This window comes from Theropithecus gelada, chromosome 4, assembly GCF_003255815.1.
Source record: "Theropithecus gelada isolate Dixy chromosome 4, Tgel_1.0, whole genome shotgun sequence".
Lineage (NCBI taxonomy): Eukaryota > Metazoa > Chordata > Mammalia > Primates > Cercopithecidae > Theropithecus > Theropithecus gelada.
The window spans coordinates 165,112,649-165,138,315 of NC_037671.1; positions in this window are offsets into that span (position 1 = coordinate 165,112,649).

The following is a 25,667-nucleotide window of genomic DNA, read 5'->3' on the forward strand; positions in this document are numbered from 1 at the left end:
GAGACTCTATACCTTGCTTGTCACACTTCTGGTCCAAATCATGAGCCAGAAAATGACACAGGAAATATTTGGGACTAAATCATATACTATCATATCATTGTTAAATACTGATATCTCCCAATACTTTTATAAAAGCTTTCTTTATAAGTAAAAAAACAGAGAGATAAATTCAGAAAAAGGTATATGTCTAACCTAAAGATAGTAGTCCTAATATTAAGCCTTCTAAATGAATTATGAGGACAGATTTTGTGGAAGAGATAGTGTTACACAAATGCAGGGTGCCTAGAGCAATGGTCTGTTTCTTCTCTCATTGGTTGGTTTGTTTCTGTTACTCTTTTGACCACATCACAGATTTTTCAATAATTCCTCAAGTTGGTATAGATAATGCAGTGCTGCACTACAGAAATTTAAGGGTAAAGAGAAATAAATAATCCATTCATTATGAAACCTTCATTAGTTTATTTTCAAAGCCTCCATTACATTTGCTCCCTTTCTTTTGTCAGTTCCAATTTGTATTGCAAACCAACCGTTTATGAACTTATTTCACCTGTTTTTGAACTATAAGCTCCTTAGGGACAGAGCCTTGATATTATTATTTGTATTTCCTTATAGAGAACTTTGCACACAGTAGGCACACATTGGTACTGATTGAGTAAATGGTGTCATTCATATTAATTTAAATAATTATCATAATAATTAAAGGCTGGGAAATATATTATAGCAGAATACTTTAAAAATTTAAAATAACCAGAATCCCTAAGAAACCATTCTTATTTGCTTGTTTGGTTAATTTGGCAACTGCCTTTCCTAATATAGTTAAACTATTACTTTGTATAAAATATACACTTGAAATAATTAGTAAATAATCATTAATGTTAAAATTGAATATATTAAAAATCTATTAAACATAATTTAAAATATTCATAAAAGTCATATAGTAATAAAATTTTTAGGTCAAATTGATTTTATATTATTTTAAAATTCAGGAATATTCAGAAAATTATATTTAGCCAATATTTTTAGCCAATATTTTTCTTCCACAAATTTTACTTGGACTGATAGGAGCTAATCAAACATGCTATATTAGATTATAAAAGTAGTATGAAGAAAAGGGAATTATACTAGAAATAGGACACTTGGCTTTTAATCTTCATTTTGTAATTAACTGGCTATGTGACTAAGGCAGTTATTTAACATCTCTGAGACACATATTTCTAAAATGGAAGGATGGTAGACTGATAGTCTATGGTTTTGCAAAGTGTGGATGTTAGTGAGTGAGGTAAAATAATTGTCTTTGATACTAGCTGCAGTCTTCTGATGTATATAATAAATAATTAGAGTAAGATGCAGAAAACAAAGCAGATTTTACAAAGTGATTTTAATTCTGAATGAAAGTGATAGAGTTGTTAAGATGTTTAATTCTTTAAAATGATGCGAAATTGGGCTGGGCACAGTGACTTGTGCCTGTAAAGCCAGCACTTTGGGAGGCTGAGGCAAGTGGATTGCTTGAGCTCAGGAGTTAGAAACCAGTCTGGGCACCATCACAAAAGCCCATCTCTACAAAAATATACAAAAAATTAGCTGAGTATGGTGGCATACAACTGTAGTCCCAGCTACTTGTGAGGCTGAGGTGGGAGGATCACTTGAGCCTGGGAGGTTGAGGCTGCAGCAAGCTGTGGATCACTCCACTGTACCTCAGCCTGGGTGACAAAATGAGACCCTGTCTCAAAAAATAAAAAAGAATATGAAATTGGTTGTTTGAACTTAGAATGAAACACCTACATATAACACTCAAATTACAAAAGAAATTTTTGTAATTCTGATTTCTTTACCATAGCCTTCTCCATCATTTCCTCTGGGATGAACATAGTTTTTTTGTTTGTTTGTTTGTTTGTTTGTTTGACAACTCAGGTACATGTACATCTTCCTCAGTGGAAGACTCATCCTCTAACAAGAGTTTCTATAATGTGAATGCACAACAGACAATATTCTCCTTAATTTCCATTATAAAAGATTTATACCACCAACATTAGGTTGATCTAATATCTTTCAACAAGTATCACTGGAATAATTGCATATTCATATGTAAAGAAAAGAACTTCAATTTATACCTTGTATCATACACCAGGATTAATTCAAATTCAGTCAAAATCTAAATGTAAAATTTAAATTTAGAAAACTTCTAGAATAAAAAATACAGAATATTATGTTAAGTAATATTTCTTAGATATGATATCAGAAATATACTCCACTAAAGGACAAATTACTTACATTAATTTCATTATAATTAAAAACTCCTGCTGTTCTATCAAGCAAATAAGAGAGAAACCACAGAATGGGAGGAAACATTTACAAATAATAAATTTGATAAAGGATTTGTGCCACCGTATAGAAAGAAATTTCAAACTACACAGGAATACTACTCAGCAATAAACATAAAGGAATTTGACACACACTACAATGTTGATGAATCTCAGAATAACTAGTCTGAGTGAATGAAGCCAGGCAAAAAACAATACCTACTAGATGATTCAGTTTACATAAAATTCTAGAAAATTTAAATTGAAGTATAAGAACAGAAAACAGATCAGAGATTGCCTGAGGATGGGTGAGGAGTGGTGAGAGTAAGAGGTACAAAAGAACATGAGAAAACATTTAAGAGAAATTACTATGTTCATTATCCAGATTGCAATGGTTCCATGAATGTGTACAGATGCCAAAACTTACCAAGTTGCACATTCTTACTAAGTACAGTAAGTACAGTAAATCATACTCCAATGAAGCAATTAAACGTTTTATGAAGTGAATTTAAAACAAGATAACTTTTTTAAATTTCCTTACATATTTCAGCTCATTTTGATTACTCCTTGTACCATACTGTAACAAAGTTAATATTAAAAAACAGAACCATAGTCCCTCACTTTAAAGAGCTCAAAACAGTAGACCACTTCTAATTTTGACTAGCAGACTAGCAAGCTAAATGAGCTAAATGCTTTAAAAATGTTATCATGCTACAATGAAAATAGATTCCAGGTAAATTTTAATCTGTTTCTTACCCAGAAACTATAGGCTAGCACTCAATAGTGTAAAAAACAAACAAACAGGTAAGCACACAAATAAATAAATGAACACACAGATGAAAGTAGAGCCATGAGCTATAGATGATTTTAAAAACATGAAGAGGTGAAGGTGGAGCTTTGAGCCCCAAGAATAGTTGAGAATCCACGCCTGAGAATCTTCAATTCAACTTATGAACTTGAGACTCCTCCAACAGACCTAGACCCTTGAACACAGTACCCCATGGTGATGATATAGGGTAGAAAAAAAAAATCCCCTAAAAAATAGATCCTACCAAGCAACTTGTAATTTTCAAGGTGGCTACCGGGGAAAATATTAATAATTCTCTTTACAGAAAATTTATAGCTCGTAGCCTGCTCTCATACAGGTCTGGTGTTCAAACATTCACTAATTATTTAGTTAGGGAAACCCCAAGCTTACGTTGTGTTCTACAAAATATGTTCTCCCAATAAGAAAACATATTATCCAACATAGGAGGGAATAAACCATCATAATTGAGCATCAGAAGAACAACACACAATTTCTCATATTGAAATTGTGAGGTAAACCATAAGGAATTATTTTTCAAACAATAAAACATAGAATGAAAAATAATAAGGGAACTGGTAACTATTTAAAATAATTAGGTAGATATTTTTCTAAAGAAACAAATAAATATCTTATATGTAAAACATGCAATTAATGAACTGACAAGAAAATCAGTGGATGCATTGAATAGCAGATTACAGACCCCTGAAAAAAGGAATAATAATCTGAAAGATAAACTGTATATATCTTATAAATGATGACAGAGAGACAACAACATGGGGAATTTTTTATGAAGTTGTGAGAATTAAAGGTACATTGAGAAAGTCTGTCATATATCTAATGAGAATTCCAGAAAAATGAAGAGAATGGGAAGAACCAATATTCAAAGTGATAAATGCTGGAAATATTATATAACAAATAGAAGTACAGACCAAATATAAAAATCACTATGTATACCAAGCAGAAAAAAGTAAAAGAAATCTATATATAACTAACTGTAGGAGAAACTTCAAAATACAAAATAGAACAGAGAAGACCAAAATTAGAGAAAAAGACCAACACACACATACAAGGGAAAGGTCTTCAAAAAATTCATGGAAAATTCATATTATGGAAAAACTTAGGTATGGATTTCAAAAATTTTTTGCACCGAAATAAACTCATTCTAACTTGCTATAACTTATCTGAACAGGATCTAGTTTGATGCACCAAAAATAATAAGGTATCAGGTTAAAAAGAGCCCTTATCAGAGCAACATGAATTCTGCTAAAGTTGAAGCAAGAACAAATATCAAATTTATGAAGACTGAGCAAAAGAATGGTCCAGTCATTGATGCCTTATGGAAAGTTTGTGGGGACAATGCCCCAAAGAAATCAGCAGTTTACAAATGGATAGTTCTTTTTTTTTTTTTTTTTTTTTTGAGCTCTGTCGCTCAGGCTGCAGTGCAGTGGTGAGATCTCGGCTCACTGCAACCTCTGCTTCCTGGGATCAAGAGATTCTCCTGCCTTAACCTGTAGTAGCTGGGACTACAGGTGCATGCCACCACACCCGGCTAATTTTTTGTATTTTGAGTAGTGACGGGGTTTCACTGTGTTAGGCAAGATTGTCTGGATCACCTGACCTCGTGATCCACTCACCTTGGCCTCCTGAAGTGCTGGAATTTCAGGTGTGAGCCACCGCGCCCGGTCAAACTCATTTTTTTTAAGTGACAAGAAGAAGTTGAAGATCAAGTCCACATAGGCAGACCATCCACATTCATTTACAAGGAAAAATTCATCTGATTTGTGCTTTAATTGAAGAGAACCAACAATGAACAGCACAAACAATAAATAACACCATTAGATATCTCAATTGGCTTATATTACACAATTCTGACTGAAAAATTAAAGTCAAGCAAACTTTCTGTATGATGGGACGAAAACCATTGCACCAAATCAACTGTAGACAAGAGCAGAGCTTTCAATGAAAATTTTAAACAAGGGAAATCAAAACAATGAAGCATTTCTTCAAAGAATTTTAAAAGGAGATTAAACAAGGTTCTATTACATGATCCTGAACACAGAGCACAATCAAAGCAATGGCTACCAAGTGGAAGTGGTTTAGGCAAAGCACAAGAGCAAAAGTCAAGAGTAAAGATTATGGCAAAAGTGTTTCAGGATGCTCAAGGTATTTTGCTTGTTAACTTCCTGAAGAACCAAAGAATAATAACATCTGCTTAATTATAAGAGTGTTTTTAGAAAGTTAGACTAGTGTTTAGCAAAGAAACTTCCAGGAAAGCCTCACCAGAATCTTTCTCCACCATGAAAATTCTCCTGCTCATTCCTCTCAACAAAGGCAAAAGTTTCTGTGGGAAATCATTAGGCATCCGCATGACAGTCCTGATTTGACACCTTTTGACTCCTTTTTCTACCCTAATCTTAAAAAATATTTAACACCCGTTTTTCTTCAGTTAATAATGTATAAAAAGACTGCATTGGCCGGGCGTAGTGGCTCACGCCTGTAATCCCAGCACTTTGGGAGGATGAGGCAGGTGGATCACTAGGTCAGGAGATCAAGACAATCCTGGCTAACACAGTGAAGCCCCATCTCTACTAAAAATACAACAACAATAACAAATTAGCCGGGCGTGGTGGCGGGCGCCTGTAGTCCCAGCTACTTGGGAGGCTGAGGCAGGGGAATAGCATGGACCTGGGAGATGGAGCTTGCAGTGAGCCGAGATCGAGCAACTGCACTCCAGCCTGGGTGAAAGAGGGAGACTCCGTCTCAAAAAAAAAAAAAAAAAAAAAAGACTGCATTGACATGATTAAATTCTCAGGACGCTCAGTTCTTTAGGGATAGAATAAACATCTGGTATCATGACTTATGAAATTGTCTTGAACTTGATGGACAATTGTTACGAACTTTATGTGAAGAAATAAAGTTTATATTTTTTATCTTTTAATTCAATTTTTCTATGAACATTTTGAAGTTCTGTCATTTGTATGTATGCATATATATGTATGAATAGATATAAACAAAATTTGAGTGACAGATGATTTTTCAACAGCCATAAACCAAGGTAGTAGTGTTCAGGTTATGTTCCGAGAAAAAAAATGAAGTGCCAGCCTTGTATTGTATCACCATAATCTATCTTTCAGAAAACAGAACAAAATACAATTATTTTCCGACAAAAATATATTAAGAGATCTGACCATAATGATACTCTTGAGAAAAAGCTTCTAAGGGGTGTACTTTATTAAAAAAGACAATGACCCTAAAAGGAGGAAAAAAGTTGACAAATATATAATTAAATCTATGTAAATCGTCTCTGTGGGGTAATAAAAATTATGTCTACAAAGCAAAGAAAACACACAATAAAATGCTAGATGGCAGTATTTTTTTTTAGTATAAAGTGACATAATGTGTCCAGGAGTTTCTTAACCCTTCCTGAACAGCAAAGGACCTTACTATACTTCAGGTGGTTATATGCCCTCTTTTTTTTTCCTTTTGAGACCGAGTTTCATTCTTGCTGCCCAGGCTGGAGTGCAATGGTGTGATCTCGGTTCATCGCAACCTCCACCTCCCAGGTTCAAGCTATTCTCCTTCCTCCTTGGTAGCTGGGTACTCCCTCCTTTAAGTGAAATCTAGTACAAGACTGCTTAAATTTGAAGAACAGAGTTTGTATCTATTTGATCCACAGCAAGTTATTTAACCTTTCAGTACCTCAGATTCTTCATCTGTAAAATGGGAATAGCGATAGTATGTATCACAGAGGATTTTTGTAAGTATTGAATGAATTAATACATTTAAATGACTTAGAATAATGTCTGACATATAGAACTATGAAAATACATTTATCAGTAGTCTTATTGCTTTTAATATTATATATTTCCTTAAAAAACTTAGATAGGAAAAGGCCTCCAATTACTTTTATAAGCCTACTTTTCTGTTACCAGAAACAGATTCTAAAAAGTACAAGAAAAGAAAACTATAGGCCAGCCAGATTAATAAAGATTCCAAAATCTGACATAATGAAAGTATTAATATAACGCTAACTTTGACATATAAAATCTACTCATATATAAAATATATAATTTATATCCGGACCAAGGAGTATTTGTTTCATTAATGCAAGAATGATTTAGCATTCTTAATACAAATTATATACTATGTAGAGTAAAAGAGGAAAAGTTATAGGATTACTCAATTGATGAAAAAAAAAACCCTCATTTGAGATAGTTCAACACTCATTCATGCAAACAGACATGTAGAAAAGTAGAAAAAGGAAGAAATTTCCCTAACCAAATGAAGGCTTTTCATCAATAATATTAAGCAAAGCATCATAGATAATGGTGAATCCTTAGAAGAAATCTATTTAGTGTCAGGATCAAAACAAGGGCATCTGGTATCACTGATTCTAATCTATCACTGCAACACAAAACAAAAAGAACAAAGAACTAAAAAGAAGAGTTATAATGAGGACTGCCACAATGAATAACTCTAAGGGGAACATAATATGCAATGTGAATGATGCCTCTGGAATGTACAATAAAACAGGCCTGATTTTAAGATAGGAAAAAATTAGGTAAAATTGCCATCATTCAGAAATAAATGATTGTCTATAAAACAACCCAAGCTCTCCACACAAACTGTTAGAAATAATAATAGGCTTTAGTCAAATCAGTGTACAAAATGAATAGTATTCATACAAGCAACAATAATTAGAAATGTTAAAATAATAACAGTAATAAAACATCCCATTTTCAAAATTATATATTCCTGCAGAATATTTCTATCAAAAAGTACAAATTTATCTGGAAGGAGAAAACTATAAAACTTGATTAAAAGATACTTACTAAATAAAAAGATAAGGCATACTTACAGGTAGGAAGTCTTAATATGATAAAGATATCAGTTCTTCCTAAATTAACATATATACATAATGTAATTTTTTATAAACTTCCCACAGATCTCTTTTTCTAAATAGAGATCTGTTGATCCTACAATTCATATATAAAAGTAAATAAATCATAGCAGTGAAGGCAATTTTGAATAAGAATAGAGGACTAGATAGCAACACTTATAAAGATGTAGTATTAGTACAAAAATACACAAATATATGTATTCATATATCTGTGCTATAACATGCATTTGTATATACAACATATGCTAAAATATATATGTGTATGTATTATTCCATTTTCACACTGCTATAAAGATACTACCTGACACAGAGTAATTTATAAAGAAGGGAAGCTTAATTGACTCACCGTTCTGCATGGTTGGGGAGGCCTCAGGAAACTTACAATCATGGCAGAAGAGGAAGTGGAAGTGGAAACAAGATATGTCTTACATGATGGCAGAGGAGGGAGAGAGAAAGAAAGAGAGAGAAAGAGCCACATTTAATACCATCAGCTCTTGTGAGAACTCCCTCATTATCATGAGAACAGAATGGGGGGAACTACCCCCATGATCCATCACATCACCCCTCACCAGGTCTCTCCCTTGATACATGGGGATTATACTTCAAGATGAGATATGGGTGAAAACACAGAGCCAAAGCAAATCAGTCCACCTCTTCCCCCTCCCAGAATTCAATATCCTTTTTACATTTCGAAACCAATCATGCCTTCCCAGCAGTCCCCCAAAGTCTTAACTCATTTCAGCATTAACCCATTGGACCCAAAAGTCCAAGTCCAAAGTCTCATTTGAGACAAGGCAAATCCCTTCCACCTATGAGCCTATACAATTTAAAAAAAAAAAAAAAAAGAAACAAGTTAATTACTTCCAACATATGATAGAGGTACAGGCATTGGGTAAATGCTCCCGTTCCAAAAAGGAGAGATTGGCCAAAACAAAGGGGCCACAGGCCCTGGCAGGGCACTCAGTAAATCTTAAAGCTCCAAAATTAATCTCTGTGGATTCCATGTCTCACATCCAGGGCATGCTGATGCAAAGGGTGGGTTCCTAAGCCTTGGGCAACCGCGCCCCTGTGGCTCTGCAGTGTATAGCCCCCGGGGTGGCTTTTGTGGGCTGGCATTGAGTGCCTCCAGCTGTTCCAGGTGCACAATGAAAGCTGTTGGTGTAGCTATTATTCTTGGTTTTAGAGGAGTGTGGCCTCTTCTCACAGCTCCAATAGGCAGTGCCCCAGTGGGGACTCTGTGTGGGGACTCCAAACCCACATTTCCCCTTTGCATTCCCCTAGTAGAGCCTCTCCATGAGGGTTCTGCCTCTGCAGTAGACTTTTGCCTAGACATTCAGGCGCTTTTATACATCCTCTGAAATCCAGGCAGAGGTTCCCAAAGCTCAACTCTTGTCTTCTCTGCATCTGTAGACCCAACACCACATGGCACCTGCCAAGGCCTGAGGCTTGCACCCTCTTAAGCAATGGCCTGCAGTGTACCTTGGCTCCTTGTAGCAAGTGGCTGGAGCCGGAGTGGCTGGAATGCAGAGAACCAAGTCCCAAAGTTGCACAGAGCAGCAGAGCACTGGGGCTGACCCAAGAAGCCATTTTTCCCTGCTAGGCCTTGGGCCTGTGATGGGAGGGGCTGCCACAAAGATCTCTGACATTCCCTGAAGACATTTTCCCCATTGTCTTGGCTATTAACATTTGGCTCCTCATTACTTATGCAAATTTCTGTAACAGGCTTGAATTTCTCCCTGGAAAATGGAGTTTTCTTTTCTACCAAAGGGTCAGGCTGCACGTTTTCCAAACCTTTATGCTCTGCTTCCCTTTTAAACCTAAGTTGCAATTTCAAATCATCTCTTCGTGAACACATATAACTGAATAGTTTCAGAATAAACCAGGTCACCTTTTGAATGCTTTGTTGCTTAGAAATTTCTTCTGCCAGATACTCTTTAAGTAGTCTCTCTCAGCTTCAAAGTTCTATGGACCTCTAGGGCAGGAGTAAAATGCCTCCAGTCTCTCAGCTAAAGCATAGAATTTACTCCAATTCCCAGTAAGTTCTTCATCTTCATCTGAGACCATGGCAGCCTGGACTTCATTGTCTATATCAGTATCAGTGTTTTGGTCGAAACAATTCAACAAGTCTTTAAGAAGTTCCAAACTTTCACTCATCTTCCTGTCTTCTTCTGAGCCCTCCAAACTGTTTCAACCTCTGACTGTTACCCAGTTCCAAAGTCACTTCTGTAGTTTCAGGTTATCTTTATAGCCATACCCCACTACTTCAGTATCAATTCTCTGTATTAGTCCATTCTCACACTGCTGTAAAGAACTACCTGAGACTGAGTAATTTAAGAAGAAAAGAGGTTTAATTCATTCATGTTCCACATGGCTGGGGAGACCTCAGGAAACTTAAAATCATGGTGAAAGATGAAGGGGAAGTAAAACATATCTTACATGGTGACAGGAAAGACAGAGAGAAAGAGAGAGAAAGATTGAGGCAGTGCTACACTTAAGACCATCAACTCTCATGAGAACTTCCTCACTATCATGAGAACAGCATGGGGGACATAGCCCCCACGATCCAATCACCTCTCATCAGGTCCCTCCCTCAACATGTGGGGACTACAATTTGAGATGAGATTTGGGTGGGGACATAGAGGCAAACCATATCAGTGCATGTATATATATGCATATGTGATATGTTTATATATCATTATATACTTGTGTGTGTACATATATATGTATATATATAAATGTAGAGAGATATATAGCTATAGGTATAAGTGTGTGTGTGTGTGTGTGTATGGAGAGGTAAACTGAGAAAAAGAGAGAAAGAAATTGAGAGAGGAAAGAAGCAGAATAAAGAACTTATTGAATTCAAAGCTAAATTCTATAAAAATGTAATAATCATTAAATCAAAATCTGCAAATGTTAGTATTAAGTATATCTCAGCTATGACTTTTGAATAGAAAAAGATTTAAAAACTATAAGATTTATAATTCTTAAATGAAGAGATTCATACGCTTTACTGTTTTCTGTTTTGTTTTTTGACAGGGCCTCACTCTATCACTCAGGTTGGAGTGCAGTGGTGCAATCACAGTTCACTGAAACCTTGAGCTCCTGGGTACAAGCAATACTGCTGTCTGGAACTGCAGGCATGTGCCACAACGCCTGGCTTTTACTGCTTTTTATTTAACATTCAATAACAGGAAAGATACCACAAAGAAACTTAAACTACAATGAGAAAATACTTGTAATTCATGTCATTCCCAAGGTATTTGGAATAAAATACATAAAGATTCCTACTGATCAATTAGTGATAAACAACAATCTCATAATAATAAGAAAAAACTATATGAATGGGTGATTTGTTAAAAAAGATGCAAGAATAGAGAATGATATATGAAAAGTTATCCATTAATTATCAGGGATATGTAGATTTTGGTAGTCTTAAAACTTTACTGCAACATTTTTGGACATTTCTTGCATCTAGATGGTGGATCTGTGTTCCCTCCTCTTGAATCTGAGTGGACCTGTCTGGCTGCAATCAATACAAAGTATGACAAAATTGATGGTCTGTTGTTTCCAGGCCCAGGTCATAAAAGGCCAGGCAGATTCACTCTTGGCCACTCAAATGCTTGCTCTGGTAGTCCTGAGCAACAACTCTGACTTCTCTGAGTTGCTGTGTTGATAAGAAGCTTATAGGTGCTCTGGTCTTCAAGCCTCAGCTACTGGTCATCCTTGGCTGTTCAAATCTTTCTTCCTGAGGGCATGGATGTTATGGTGGAGACACAATACATTCCTTCTGGATTCTGCCTGAATTCCTGATCTATGGGAAGAATGAACATAAAATAAAATGGTTATTATCTTAAGCCATTAAGTTTCAGAGTAGTGTGTTTTGTAGCAAAAAACAATGGAAACAGAGTTTGAAACAAATAAATACTTTCTCACATCCTGTATATTTCCAGAAAGTAAAACCTCTCACAATAACAGATGTCACCACAAAATGTCAACAAATGTATAACTCTTATATACTACAGGTGGAAATGTAAATCACTCCAATCTTTGGCGAATAATTCAATAATATTTTAAAAATTTAAGAAAGCTTTAACTCAATAACCTAAAAATGGTATTCCCAGAATTGCACATGTGTATAAGGAGAGAAGGACAAAACTGTATATTGCAGCATAGATTTTAATAGTCAAAATCTGGAAGCAGTCGATAGAGGAAATGTATAGATAAATTTAGCTCTAGTTATATAGTAAATATGTATCTGGTAGCAGTAGGTACTCAATATTTATTGAATAAATGAATGGATTAATATAATGCACAAAAATGAATAGTCGATGTATCAGCATGGATACTTTTTTAAATGCATGTGCTATAAAACATGATTAGCATGATAACACATTTCTGAATTACCTCATGCACTTTTAGCTCTTTAATTTACAAATAAATGCAGTCTGATTTGGTGCTATGATAGAGATTTATGAAAAGACTTCCCATATTATGGGGTAGATTCTTGGCAAAGACCCAGGTGTGCAAAACAACAGCAATTTGTTGCCCTGAGGCATTCAGATCATGGAGGCTGCATGGCATCCGCATCCTCTAGGTCTTGCATGGCCACTGGTGCATTTCGCCAAGTGAAGAACTGGATCAGCTTTACATTTTAGAAGATGACTCTGGTAGAACAGTTTGCAAGATTATGTGCAAAATTAAATGTTAGGGGACAATCACAGAAATTGGTGTTAGACCAATATAGTCAGTGGCGATTGAGAGAAAGGGATCTGATTCCAGGGGTATTTAAGAGGTAGAATTGAGACAATGTGTGACCCAATGTATGTGGCAAGATCAGGGAGAGGGAGGAATCTGGAAAGACTACTTGACTCTGGATCTAAGTGAATACAGGTTGTGTTCACTGACTTAAGAGGATGCAAGGAAAGTACAGGTTTTGGGGTTAATAGATGATAAGCCTAGTTTTTAGAACTGCCAAGTTCGGGACATCTCTGGAGCATTTAGGAGGTAATATGTGGTTTGCAGAGGAATCCAAGAAAGTGAAAGTGTCTTCAGAGTGAGACAAGTAAATGGAAGCGGTATTTGGGGATGTCATTGTGCTGTAAAGACTATAATGATGATGATTTTAAAGTGCCCGTATAACTCATTCAGTGCTTTTTTAATAGAAAGCCTCACAATTTAATTCAAACCAATTTTCATTACGGATCTGTTCTATGCCACACTCTGGAGCTCTGAGCCTTGGTAGAGCTAAGGCTCTGTCTGTGTCCCTCCACTTCTGTTTTCAATATGTGTTCCAATATCTGTAGCACTATATTGCATCATACTCCCTCTCACCTCTAGCACATTGTCACTTGTTTTTCCTTAGTGTGCCTCACCTTGGGCCTCACTGTGGTTGTCACCTCCCTATGACTCATTTTTCTTTGTCCTAAGAGCAGCTATGTTCCTCAATAAGGACTGTGTATTTGTCACCAGCATAAATCCAGTGCTCTCTATGGTACCTTATAATAGGTATTTAATAAATATTTGTTAAATAGTAAATGTTTTAAGACATAGGCCATGCACATTGGGAACTTATAATCAAATGTGAGTATAGCACAGTTTGCTTGGAACTATTCTCTGTTGCTTTATGCCTTCCATGCGTCGCTCTTCAGTTAAATATAAATAACTAAGTGAGGACTATATATTTTTCTTTTATGCCACTGGCCATCTCTCCTGTCATAGTGTTCAGATAATGTTTACAGCATTCACTTGAGCAATATTTTAGGGTACTAATGAAATTAGCCATTTTGCACTCTGTCCATATTAACTATTCTGCAAACCTGATGATTTGTTTGTTTAACTGAGTACTGATTTCCCCATTAGGGCCTGTTAGCACCTCAAAATTGGCTTTGTAAACCTGGTAAAACCTGATTATTATCAGCAATTAGTAATTTGATGGATCCTTTATATAAAATTTAAATGGAGAAGCAGAGCACCTGAAGTTAATGGCCTTATCTGGCTATAAATTTAGAAAGGGCAAAAGTTGGCAATATGATTTCTCAAATTCTTATGGTTGAAAGAAGACTGTTGAGTTCACCATTTCCATGCATTTTGAAGGACTTTAAGTACATTTTAGTTGAATTAAAAGGGCCTGCCTGTATCTGAGCATGTGGAACTTGAATTTTAAGACCTCTAATAATTTCATTCTAAATTTTTGTTTTATTGTTACAGCTAGGGATGGGTTGGCTCATTGACTTAATTTCTTTTTCTAATGTGTGCTTCTGTACTTCAGAAATAAATGGAGAGAAACGAGAGTAAGAGAAAGAAACAGAACAGTTGACTGATGACCTTTGAAGTATATCAAAACAACAATCTATTTATATCCACTGGGAAATGCTCATCTCTTTGAAGGCATCTCACAGCCTCTTTATCCTATGTGGCCTTTTTAGGTGTTCTTTTTAATCCTGATCTAAATAAAGTAAATGCTTCACAGTATCAAATTCACAGTCCAGCTAAATGAAAAATCCATTAGCTTGGGAACTCCTAGAAGTTGCATTGCTGTGGCCATTGATTTCTCCTTTCTGGTATCAACCTTACCTTGTATCCATTGAACACACCCTCCTGGCAGTGGGTCCATTTACTCAACTATCATCACCTCATGAAGAGCCCCAGGTGGCCCCCGTAGCATGTCTCTTTGAAAAACTATTACTTTGATGGTGAAAGAGTCAGTGTGACATCAAAAGTATCCTGATGATTCCTGTGCTTACCATTTTCATTCCTTAACAGAACTCCTGTAGTTACAGAGCCTAAAACCAATGCAAAATGTGATCGATATTAGTAAACACCACTATCTTAGACATTTAAAGTTTGTACTAGGAGAGATCAAATCAAATAAACAAACAGGCTGTGGCATGCCTTTTTTGCACAGGGCAGCCTGTCTGCAAAGTTTTATCTCACTAGCCTGCTATTTTTGTGGACCTCCTGGAGCTGAGGAAAGCTCTTTCTTTGGTTAGGTGTGGGAATATCAAGTCAATTTGTTAAATTGTGTATTTTCCATGTATTTGCTCACACAGATCTTAAAAGATTTTTAGGTTTAACAGGCCCTGAAGAAACACAAATTAATAAAAGTGGAGTTACGAACTTTGGTGGACATATGCTTTATCTTTCAAGATCAGGACACTTCAGAAAATGGAGCATTGTTAAAAATAGTACTAGTGCGAAGAACAAAAACCAGGACCATTGCCTGGCAAACTGATACCTGTGGTCACCCTAATTATGAGAGGAGGGCAATTAAAAATGGAATGCTAACAGAATCTATTAGGACTGAAGGACTAGGGTTTAGTTTGGCAAACTGATATTTATTTGACAAATCTGATGAATAAATATGAAGCCAACCTCCTATATTAATGTGGAAGGTGAATAATTTTATTGGAGTTATTAAGACCATTAGAACTGATTGCTTTAAGATTTGTTGTTATTCTGTTAGATTAAAAGATAAATCAATGTCAGCTTGTTACTGGGACCCTCCCAAGTAAATCAATCAATGACTAACTTAGTGTGTGCCTTCTGTTTCCAGTCATTTTGGTTTCATCTTCACAGGCTGATTTTTGCCCTTGAATGTACTATTAGTTGTATTTATGTAGACTGTGCACCAATGTCACTTCTTCCAAGATAGCTGTTGAAAATTTTCATTTAAAAATATGCAGTTACTTCCTTGGTGGAACTGAGACCTTGCACATCTTTAAACAACTTAGAAGAAATGTGTACATGATTTATAGAACAAGCAAACAAAGTATGACCTTTCCTGAACTGATTAACAGTGCAATTCTTCAGAATGGCAATTTACTATAGGTTCACTCACACTGAACAATTTTATAAATGTGTGTAAGAATAGGGTATGCTACAAATGCAAAACATGAAAATATAGTTGGATTAAAATAAAATTTAAATCAAATGCTTATATTATACTGGCATGAGAAACAATGCTCAAATCACTTACCCTGAGCCCTGCTTTCTAGTGAAAAAAGTAAAAAAAAAAAAAACACTTTATATGCAATTTAAGAATAGCATATAAGAAACCATTTTCAGTTTAAATATTTGAATATTTTCATATTTAATTATAGATATTTCCACACATCATAAATTAATACCTGCCTTAAATGGAGTAGAATTCAATTTACTTAAAAACAATGAAAACTAAATATAATAGGGAGATTTTTACTTTTTTTCAGAAATTTTGTTTATCTTCCTGTGACCCAGAGCCATGTGGGAACAGAAGAGGAGTATGATGAGGAGCCATTTGGAAATCTATTCTGGCCACTTTTGCAGTAACAGGAAGCACTTTGAAAGAGTATAAAATTACAGTTCTTTTTTATTTTCATCTTGCAATGACAGGCTTTTTCAAATCAAGTAAGATAGGTTTAGAATGATTGCATTATCACACGTTTAAAAATAAAATGTGTGCCAGGATTCGCACCTCCATAATAAAAGCCTTATACTTGGATGATGAGCTCACGAACCCAAAAATACCAGTTCATTTTTGTTGATATGGTGGTTGTTGATGGTGGTGTTTAAGTTCCTTCAGAGTAGGGATCATCTTTGTTTATCTCTAGCACCTGGTTCTGTGTGTTGGACAACAGTGCTGGGGAGTCTTTTTGAATGTAAATATGTGAAATCAAAATGTTAATATGACCCTTGAGTCAATCGAGTATTATTGTAATTATATAATTTTGCTTGTTTCCTTTTCGCTAAAAAGCAGAATTACGTGAGGTTCCTCTTTTCAAGGAAATTCTTCAGAAAACCATGTTAACTATGTTCTTCCCTACCCTTTCCCCTGCACAATATTTAACTTACCACAGCTTCACATTCATTGGGACATTGAATAAATATTTCTGGTCAATAATCACAAACCAAGAATTTAAAAGTCAACTTGTTTCTCTTCCAGCACCGTAAACAGTCCAACTTCCTTTAACATGGAGCTAATTTGTAGGTTGGGTTTTGTTTCAGCCGTTCTTTCTCGAAAGAAACTTGACTTATTTACATGTAAGTGTATATAAGGAAATGCTTTTAATTTGAGGGGAACTATTCCTAGAAAAAATTGAGAAGTAGGCCAAGTCTCTTTTTGTGTCCTCCCCGCACGTCCTCCCAGCACTTCCTTCTGTTTCCCAAGAAAGCCACTATTTCCTCATTGCCCAAGTTCCTTCCTATAACAGCAAGGAATGTAGGAAATGACATATTACAGTTTTCTAAGGGATGTCTTTGTTTTAAACTAAATCATGGAATTGACAATTTTAAAACAATAGACATTACTTAACCATGCATATGGATAACTTCCAAATGAAAACATGACTATCTAAAAAAAAGAAAAAAAAACCTATTTAGATAAATAAACAAGCTGACCTTTGAAGAAGCCTCAGTTAACGTGATCATCTTTTATTTAAAACCCTCCACAGTGACCGTCGGAAATAAGAAAGCTAAGGTCAAGCCAAGGCCATATTTTACATTTTCATTTTTAACCTAAGGCTATTAAAGCAAAATGATATTTAGAAACTGATCCAATTTTGTTTCAATATTCATATGTGAGAAAAATTTATCTTGTAAAATAATTCAATCCAGTTTTTCCCTGGATGAGTGGGAAGAGGGATAGTGTGGATTTATGTAAAGTAATAAGGCCAGGGCTTGTAAGAAAAAGTTGGAGCTGCTGTAGCAGGTAGAGAGGAGATTTTTCTTCCTGTCTTGCTTCTATGATGCTGCTACTGACCGACTTTCCCTAATTCCAATATCCTTAAATGAGAAGCCATGAAAGCTAGTCATCTCTCTTTATCTCATCTAGCACATGGCCTAGTTGATTTTCTTAAGATCTCACACAGCAGAGTGTACTGTCATGGAATAAATGCAATTGGGAAATAGTATGTTTCTAATAAAGAAAAAAAAAAAACCTTTTTAAAAAAGCACAGACTGAGAATCATTCCATACTTGTATGGCACAAAGCCATTTACTAAGAGGGAAGAACTCCAATACGTAAGACAAAAATAGTGAGTGGTAAGACTTTTAAATTCATTCTGCCTAAAAATACTTCAAGTAACTAAATACAAAGAAAATCCCTAAGAAGGCAAATCCAAATAAGAGGGAGAAAAATCTCTTTCATGTCAGACAACACACCACCCAAAATCACCAGAGGAAAACAATCAAGCCCTCTGTCCTTGATAACAATAACATGCTGACTTTAAACAGCCCTAAACTCAGAAAAGAATGTGCAAGGTTTATTCCTATAAGAACAGAGAGGATTCTTCTTTCTTCATTTGTCTGACTGTTTGATATTTTTCTGATGTGTCTCTTGTGAACTTTCTTTTTTTTTTTTTTTAGAAACTTTGAGTGCTAACTTCCTTTTTTTATGTGAAATGACTGTAATAAAATGTGCAGAATTGATTGCTTAGAAGATTGATGTTCTTAAAACTGATTATCTTCTCTGTGGCTATATGGTATGCTAACAAAAAAAATAATAATAATAAATAAAAAAATAAAGAAAGAAAGAAAAGAAAAAAAAAAGCATGCTTCTCTACTAATGGTACACTGACCTTTACCAGAAGCTATTTCCCAGGATAATTACAGAATTTTAAAAATATGATTTTGTTACTTTTTCTCCACTGACTTATGACATCTTATTTCCCCTTACTTTTTCTTGGGAAAGACGCAAATAAGGTGAATGCCCATTCACTATAAGAATTAAGAGGTGATTTTATAAAGTTCTTTTGCTAGTAAGGATCAGCTAGATTACACTACAGTAACTAACTACCCTTATTTCTCAATGGCTGAACAAAGCAAAATGTTACTTCTTCCTTAACTTTCATGTCCCACAAGGGTCAGTTGAGGAACTCTCTGGCACAAGGTCAATCACTGAGTCAGGCTGATAAAAACTTTACCATCTTGAAATTGAAGTATATGGAATAGATGTCTTTCTCAGTCTGTGTAGCAGAATAAGAGAGGAAGGGAAAGCATTGCTTCCACAATTAGACATTTGGACTGGTAATAACATGCATCACTACTACCTAAAGCCTATTGACCACCATTTGTTGCAGAGACCAAACTATGTCCCAAAGGACTGGGAAGTAGAATCTACTGAGGTACCAAGAAGGAAAGGAGAACTGAATGTGAATTGTTCCAGAATTTTCTATCATAGAGTTTATGTAATGTCACTGTGGAAATATACGTTGGAAAGATAGACTGTGGCTAGATTGTGGTAGACTATTTTAGCCTAAGGGATTTGTACTTTATAGTATAGGCAATGAAACCCATATGTTTTTAAGCCTCAGAAGTTGCTTTTGGTACTATTATAATATTCTGAGGATTGAAGCACTAGTATTTGGAGTGGAGGTAGAGTTGAAGATGGGAACAATTAATCGAAGATATACATTTGCTGTAACTTCCTCCAGGATGCCAATACTTACAACTCTTTCCTGACATTTTCCTAGCCTCCACTTAATTTGGTGTGAATGTTTTCTTTATTCTCCCTTATATGTTCCTTTTCCAAATTTGCACTTGCTCCTCATCTCCTGCCTTTCCCCCACAGTCAAAATTTACTAATTTGTGACATTATTAGAAAAATTACATGTTCTATAGCTGCTATAGTAATGTTAATCTGGCTCAGATGTACAATATGGATACAGGGTGAAATCAGATAATTATTTTAATTATTTCTCTTTTTAAAGATAATGAGGGTTTGAAAGGTGTGACTGCAGTGGAATTAGAAATTATCTGGAGAGTGCAGGAGAACCTAGAGAGTAAAGATTGACTGATTTTGAGCTTAAGTGACTGAAAGGATGTTTTGCGTTATCATTTGAAAAGATGAATTACTACTTTACATGAAAATAAGGAAAAATCATAGACTACTACCCTTAGTTATAATGTGTATATATATATATTTTTCAAATAGCATCAAATCAATTATTTATGTTACTGTCAATTGTCTTTCTACAACATAGCTCTACTTGATTCTTGCCCCTTTCTTGCTAAAAAGTTCATAGGCCCTCATTATACGGAATGTCATGTCCCAAGCTGTGCTAATCATGTTACTTCACAATAATGTTTGATGACCAAATACATTGGTAAAAACTAGATTACACAAAGAAAAATAGTATCTTTTCTAGAACTAATTAGTGGGCAATCTTTTGAAAATGGAATAGTATATAGTGTTTATCAAATTTACCTGACCATAGTATTCTTGTTTTTCTTTGCATGTATAGGTAGGAAATTTTATATGTAGGTATGCTCTGTAGGAAAAGAGAGAAAACAAAAACAAAAAACAAAAAGTGTATACATCTCAATACAACTCAGTGTCTCTGGTATCCAAAATATATGTGTGTGTGTGGTCAGGGGTGGGGGCAGGGTTCCTCATTATGCCAAGCAAACAATTGATTCTACACGGACACCAGCTTGATATCCTCTAATTCAATTCAATCATGACGTTATCTACCTGAAAATTGGGTCAGATCCCACAGGTTGAGGAATCCTTTTACAAAGCTTCTCCTAATCTCTGATCGCAATCACAAGCAGTAGGTTATTACCTAAAGTTCTGACTGACCTGCTATAAATTGGGGGTTCCCATAACCCTTCCCCCAAGATTCAATTAATTTGCTAGAGCAACTTACAGAACTGAGGGAAACACTTACTTATAGAAGAAATGTATAAGACTGGGTATAGAAGAAGGGGAGCAGAGTGTCTAAGTTTCAATTTTATTCCCAGGTGTACCACCCTCTAGGGACCTGGACATGTCCAGCTATCTCAACCTCCCAAAATCCTATTCTTTTTTTTTTTTTTTAAGTGAAAGCTTCATTACATACAATACTTGGTTGATTAAATCTTTGTCCACTGGTGATCAACTTAGTCTTCAGTCGTTCTCCCTTCCCTGGAGGTTGGGGAGTAGGGCTAAAAAGCCTCAACTCCCAAATTGCAACTTGGATTTTACCATGATCCATGTTATTCTGAAGCTACCAAAGGGATGTCAAACACCATTCAACTCAGCATACAATAGACACTCATCACTATGGAGATTCCAATGATTTTAGGGGCTGTATGTCAAAAAATGGGGATGAAGATAAAATATATATAAATCACAATATCACAATGACATGGGAAATAAATTAAAACCATTCTAGTACAGTTTTGAAATGGAATCCTTCAGTTGGTTTCATAGTGAAATGAAGACTAAGTAGATTTAATTTTCTCCAAAAGATTCTAGTAAGTAAAATTAAAACTCTTGTTTGGCAATGATAGGGGAAATAAATAAGTGATTTATAATGGTTGTTAGTACTATAGTAGGAATGATGGAGAGAGGGTGAGATAAACACTTTTGAGAGCTCTTTACAGCTTAAAAATTGGGAGTTGGTGGTAGAGTTGGTATTAAGGTAAGAGACTAGTACATTTCATGTATGATTCTGAGATTTGTATCTCATATAATTAAGTGATATAGGTGAGATAGGAAACAATTGTTAATATTTATTGAATGTTCACTAAGTCAGATAATGTTCCCAACTCTACTTTACTTAAGTCAATTAATTCTCAAAATGAATTTGAATGTTTCACATGAGAGAGTCAAGGCAGATATTAAACAAATTATCCAAGATTTTCATCTTTTAAGTGGTAAAACTGGCACTTGTGCTCAGATATTTAACTAAAACCCCATGTTCTTAAGCACTGTGACATGAAATATCTACCTATCTAAATACATGAATAAATAGAAATTTTTTAGTCCAAATTATGTTAGTTAACATATTTTCCAATGTTTGATAAATTCAAATTCATTCAATAGACAAATTGTAAGTTTCACTATTTTTTCTTTTTCTTTTTTTTTTAAACTTTTCTTTTAGGTTTGGGGTACATGTGCAGGTTTGTTACATAGGCAAACTCTTATCATAGGGTTTTGTTGTATAGTTTATTTTGTCACCTATGTACTAAGTGTGGTACCGATAGTTATTTTTTCTGAATCTCTCCTTTCACCTTCCACTTTCAGGTAGGTCCCAGTGTCTGTTATTCCTCCCTTGGTGTCCACATGTTCTTATTTAGCTCTCACTAATAAGTGAGAACATGCAGTATTTGGTTTTCTGTTCCTGCATTAGTTTGTTAAGGATAATTTTTTAAAAATAAGCATGGCGATAAAGTGAGTAAGAGATCATTAATTTGACATGTATAGTCTGTGGCACCCATTGGGCATCCAAAGACAGTACATAATTCAGCATATGCCTTGATAATTCATAATAAGAAATTTAGAGACACAAATTTAGAAATATCTGGCATAGTGATGCAAAGGGTGGCATTTTTGCTCCCGTAGTTTGGCAAGTGGGAGGGCGTGGCATGCAGCGGCTTTGCTTCTTCACTCCTCCAGCTCAGTGAGCAGGACAGAGTGGTGCCCAGCAGCTTTGCTTCTTTACTCTGGTTTTTTGGAAAGTGAGAGGGAGTGGCACCCAGTGGCTACTCTTCTTCTGTAGTACAGTGAATGGGAAGGAGGGTTACAGCTCTTTTATTCCCACCTCCCACAGCTCAGCCAGCAGGAGCTCTTTCACTCCTGCAGTTTGCTGAGCTCCAGGTTCCTGTCCCACAACCAAGAGGAATAAGGTACGTGGGCAATGGAGAGTGAGTAAGGCAGAGTAGAATTTTATTGAGTGACAGAAAGACTCTCAACCAGAAGAGGGGACCCGAAAACAAGTTGTCATCTGTGAGACTGAGTCCAGGGTTTTTATGGGATTAGAATAGGGGAATGAGTGCTGATTGGTCCATGGGTGGTCTTGGATAAAGCACCATTCAATTGGTTAAAAGGCATCATTCAGAGGGAATCAATCAAGAGAGAATGGGTAAGATGGGGATAGAAGTTCTCACTCTAATTGTGGACTCTATCAGGAACTGGCAGTTCAATTTTCAGGCTTTAAACTGTCCTTGGCTTGAATGGTGTGTTTCGTTGGTCACCTGTCCCTGTTCACCTATAAGAATTTGCCTGTCTCCTGTTACTATTAATTCCCCCTCTGAAGAGGTACATGTAACTGTTTAGGATAGGGGCAATGACTTATAACTACTTTATGTTGAGGGGGGCATTGTTTTGGGAAAATAGCACTCACATCTCTCTCAGAAGCCTATCTGAGGGTCCCCAGTAAAAACGGAGCCATCATCCAAGGCTCCATTTGCATGACCATTTGGAGTTTGATGGCCTCTAGGCCAGAAGAAACACATTTTTTAAGGAAGTTAAGTATGCATGGATCAAATATGACTATTATATAAAGAAGAGCTAATGGGAAAATTTAGTGCCAGAGATATCAGAAATAAGAAAATAGACTAATTCTGAAAAATATGTTGTGGCCAGAGCTGTTTCATCCTGGTGAAAGAAATTAAATCTTGTATGGGGGAAGGCAGTTACATTTTAGAAGAGAGGTAGCTGTTTAGCAGAGTATATAATCCCACAAGCATTCAGGACTAAGTGGTCCTTGGCAAACACACCTTATGGTGGGGAACAAGTAGATCAGAAATCTGGGGCCTCTCACTGCTGATTTAGCTGCTTCATCTGCCAATGTATTTCCCTCATCTATTTCATCCGTCCCCTTTTGGTGGCCTTTGCAATATATTATTACCTCACCCTGTGGAAGGAAAATTGAGGATAATAGTCAGTTAATTTACTGATGGCATTTAATGGGAGACCCAATTAGCAGTGAGGAAGTCTTTCTCTTTCCAGATAGTGGCATGGGCATGGAAGTCTAGGAAAGCATTCTTAGAATCAGCATAAATGTTTACTGCTTTCTCTTTGCTTAATTCAAGAGCCCTCATGAGGGCAATTAGCTCAGCTGGTTAAGCACTTGTGCCCAAGCAGAGAGGCACACTCTCAATAATGTCATTTAGGGTGAGTACTGCATATCCTGCTTTATGAATCCTTTGTTCTACAAAAGAACTTCCATTTGTAAAGAGACTTCATTCTGGGTTCCTTAAGGGGGTTTCTTTGAGGCCGTCTTTGACCACATAGGTTTGCACTACTATCTGTTCACAGTCATGTTCAGGCTCCCCAGCTTCCTCTGGGAGGAAGGTGGCTCTATGTTTAGGGAAAGACAGGTCTTTACTTAGACTGTAGACCTCTCCAATGGCAGAGCTTGATATTTGAGGAGGTGGTTGTCCAGTAGCCTGAAACTCCCCTTGGAAGACAACAGTACTGCCACATTATGTGGGGTATAAATGGTTATTTCCCATGGTTAACTTAGTAGCCTCTGGCACCAGCAAAGCTACCTCTGCAACTCCTCAGAGGCAGGCAAACCATCCTTTAGCCACCAAATTAAGCTCCTTTCTTAGATAGCCTATGGGCTGCTGAGTTGGACCACAGACCTAGGTTAGAACTTCCAGAGTCATTCCCTTCCTTTCTGATACACAAAGATTGAATGTCTTACCTATGAGAAGACTAACAGCTGGTGCCTCAAGCAAGGCCTGTTTCAATTGGTCAAAGGCCTTTTTAGCCTCTGGTTCTCCAGTTAGGGAGGGAGTCTTAGCTGACTGAGTATCCTTTATTAGGTGACATAGGGAACAAGCTATCTCACCATACCCAGGTATACATCCATAATCTGCAGAATCTTGTAATGCCCAAGAATCTCCTCAGTTGTTTGAGGGTTTTGGGGACGTGAAAGGAAGCGATGGGCTTAATACTTTTTTCACCTAGTACCCTGATATGCTCTGACAAGACTAGACCTAGGTACTTCACTGAAGTCTGACAGAGCTGAGCCTTAGATTTTGAGACTGTATTAGTCAGAGTTATCTACAGGGACAGAACTAATAGAATATGTGTGAGTTTATTAAAGAGAATTGACTCACCTGATCACATGGTGAAGTCCTACGATAGGCCATGTTCAAGTTGAGGAGCAAGGAAGCCAGTGGTGGATCAGTTCGAGTCCTAAAACCTTAAAAGTAGGGAAGCCAACAGTGCAGATTTCAGTCTGTGGCCAAGGGCCCGAGAGCCCTTGGTAAACCACTGGTTAAGTCCAAGAGTCCAAAAGCTGAAGAACTTGGAGTCTGAGGTTATGGGGCAGGAAGCATCTGGCACGGGAGGAAGATGAAGGCTGGAAGACTCAGCAAATCTGCTCATCCATCTTCTCCTGCCTACTTTATTCTAGCCACACAGGCAGCTGACTAGATGGTGCCCACCTGGATTGAGGGTGAGTCTGCCTCTCCCAGTCCACTGATTCAAATGTTAATCTCCTTTGGCAACATGCTAACAGACACATCCAGGAACAATACTTTGCATCCTCCAGTCCAATCAAGTTGACACTCAATATTAACCATTACAAGTCCACCCCTTGTCAACTCGAACCCATACATATCTCCTGAAATCATACATAATCTTCAAATAAAGTTAATAATAAGGTCATATTTATGCCTGACACAATATAACTATCCTTCGTACAACCAGAAGCACACTAATCCTTACCATAAATACTATTACATAAAGTTAACAGTGCTTAAATGCTGATATGAAGTCAATAAATCTTTTGTCATATGATAAAGGAAAGAGAAAGGAAATAAAATGAAGATATTTTCTTAGTACAAGTGTATACATACACAAACATGTTCTTAACAAAAGAAGGAGGAAATAGTCATGATAATTACAATCATTTCTGCAACTGGTCATGTGGTTGTAGCTGGTATTGATGACTAGCCTCCTCTA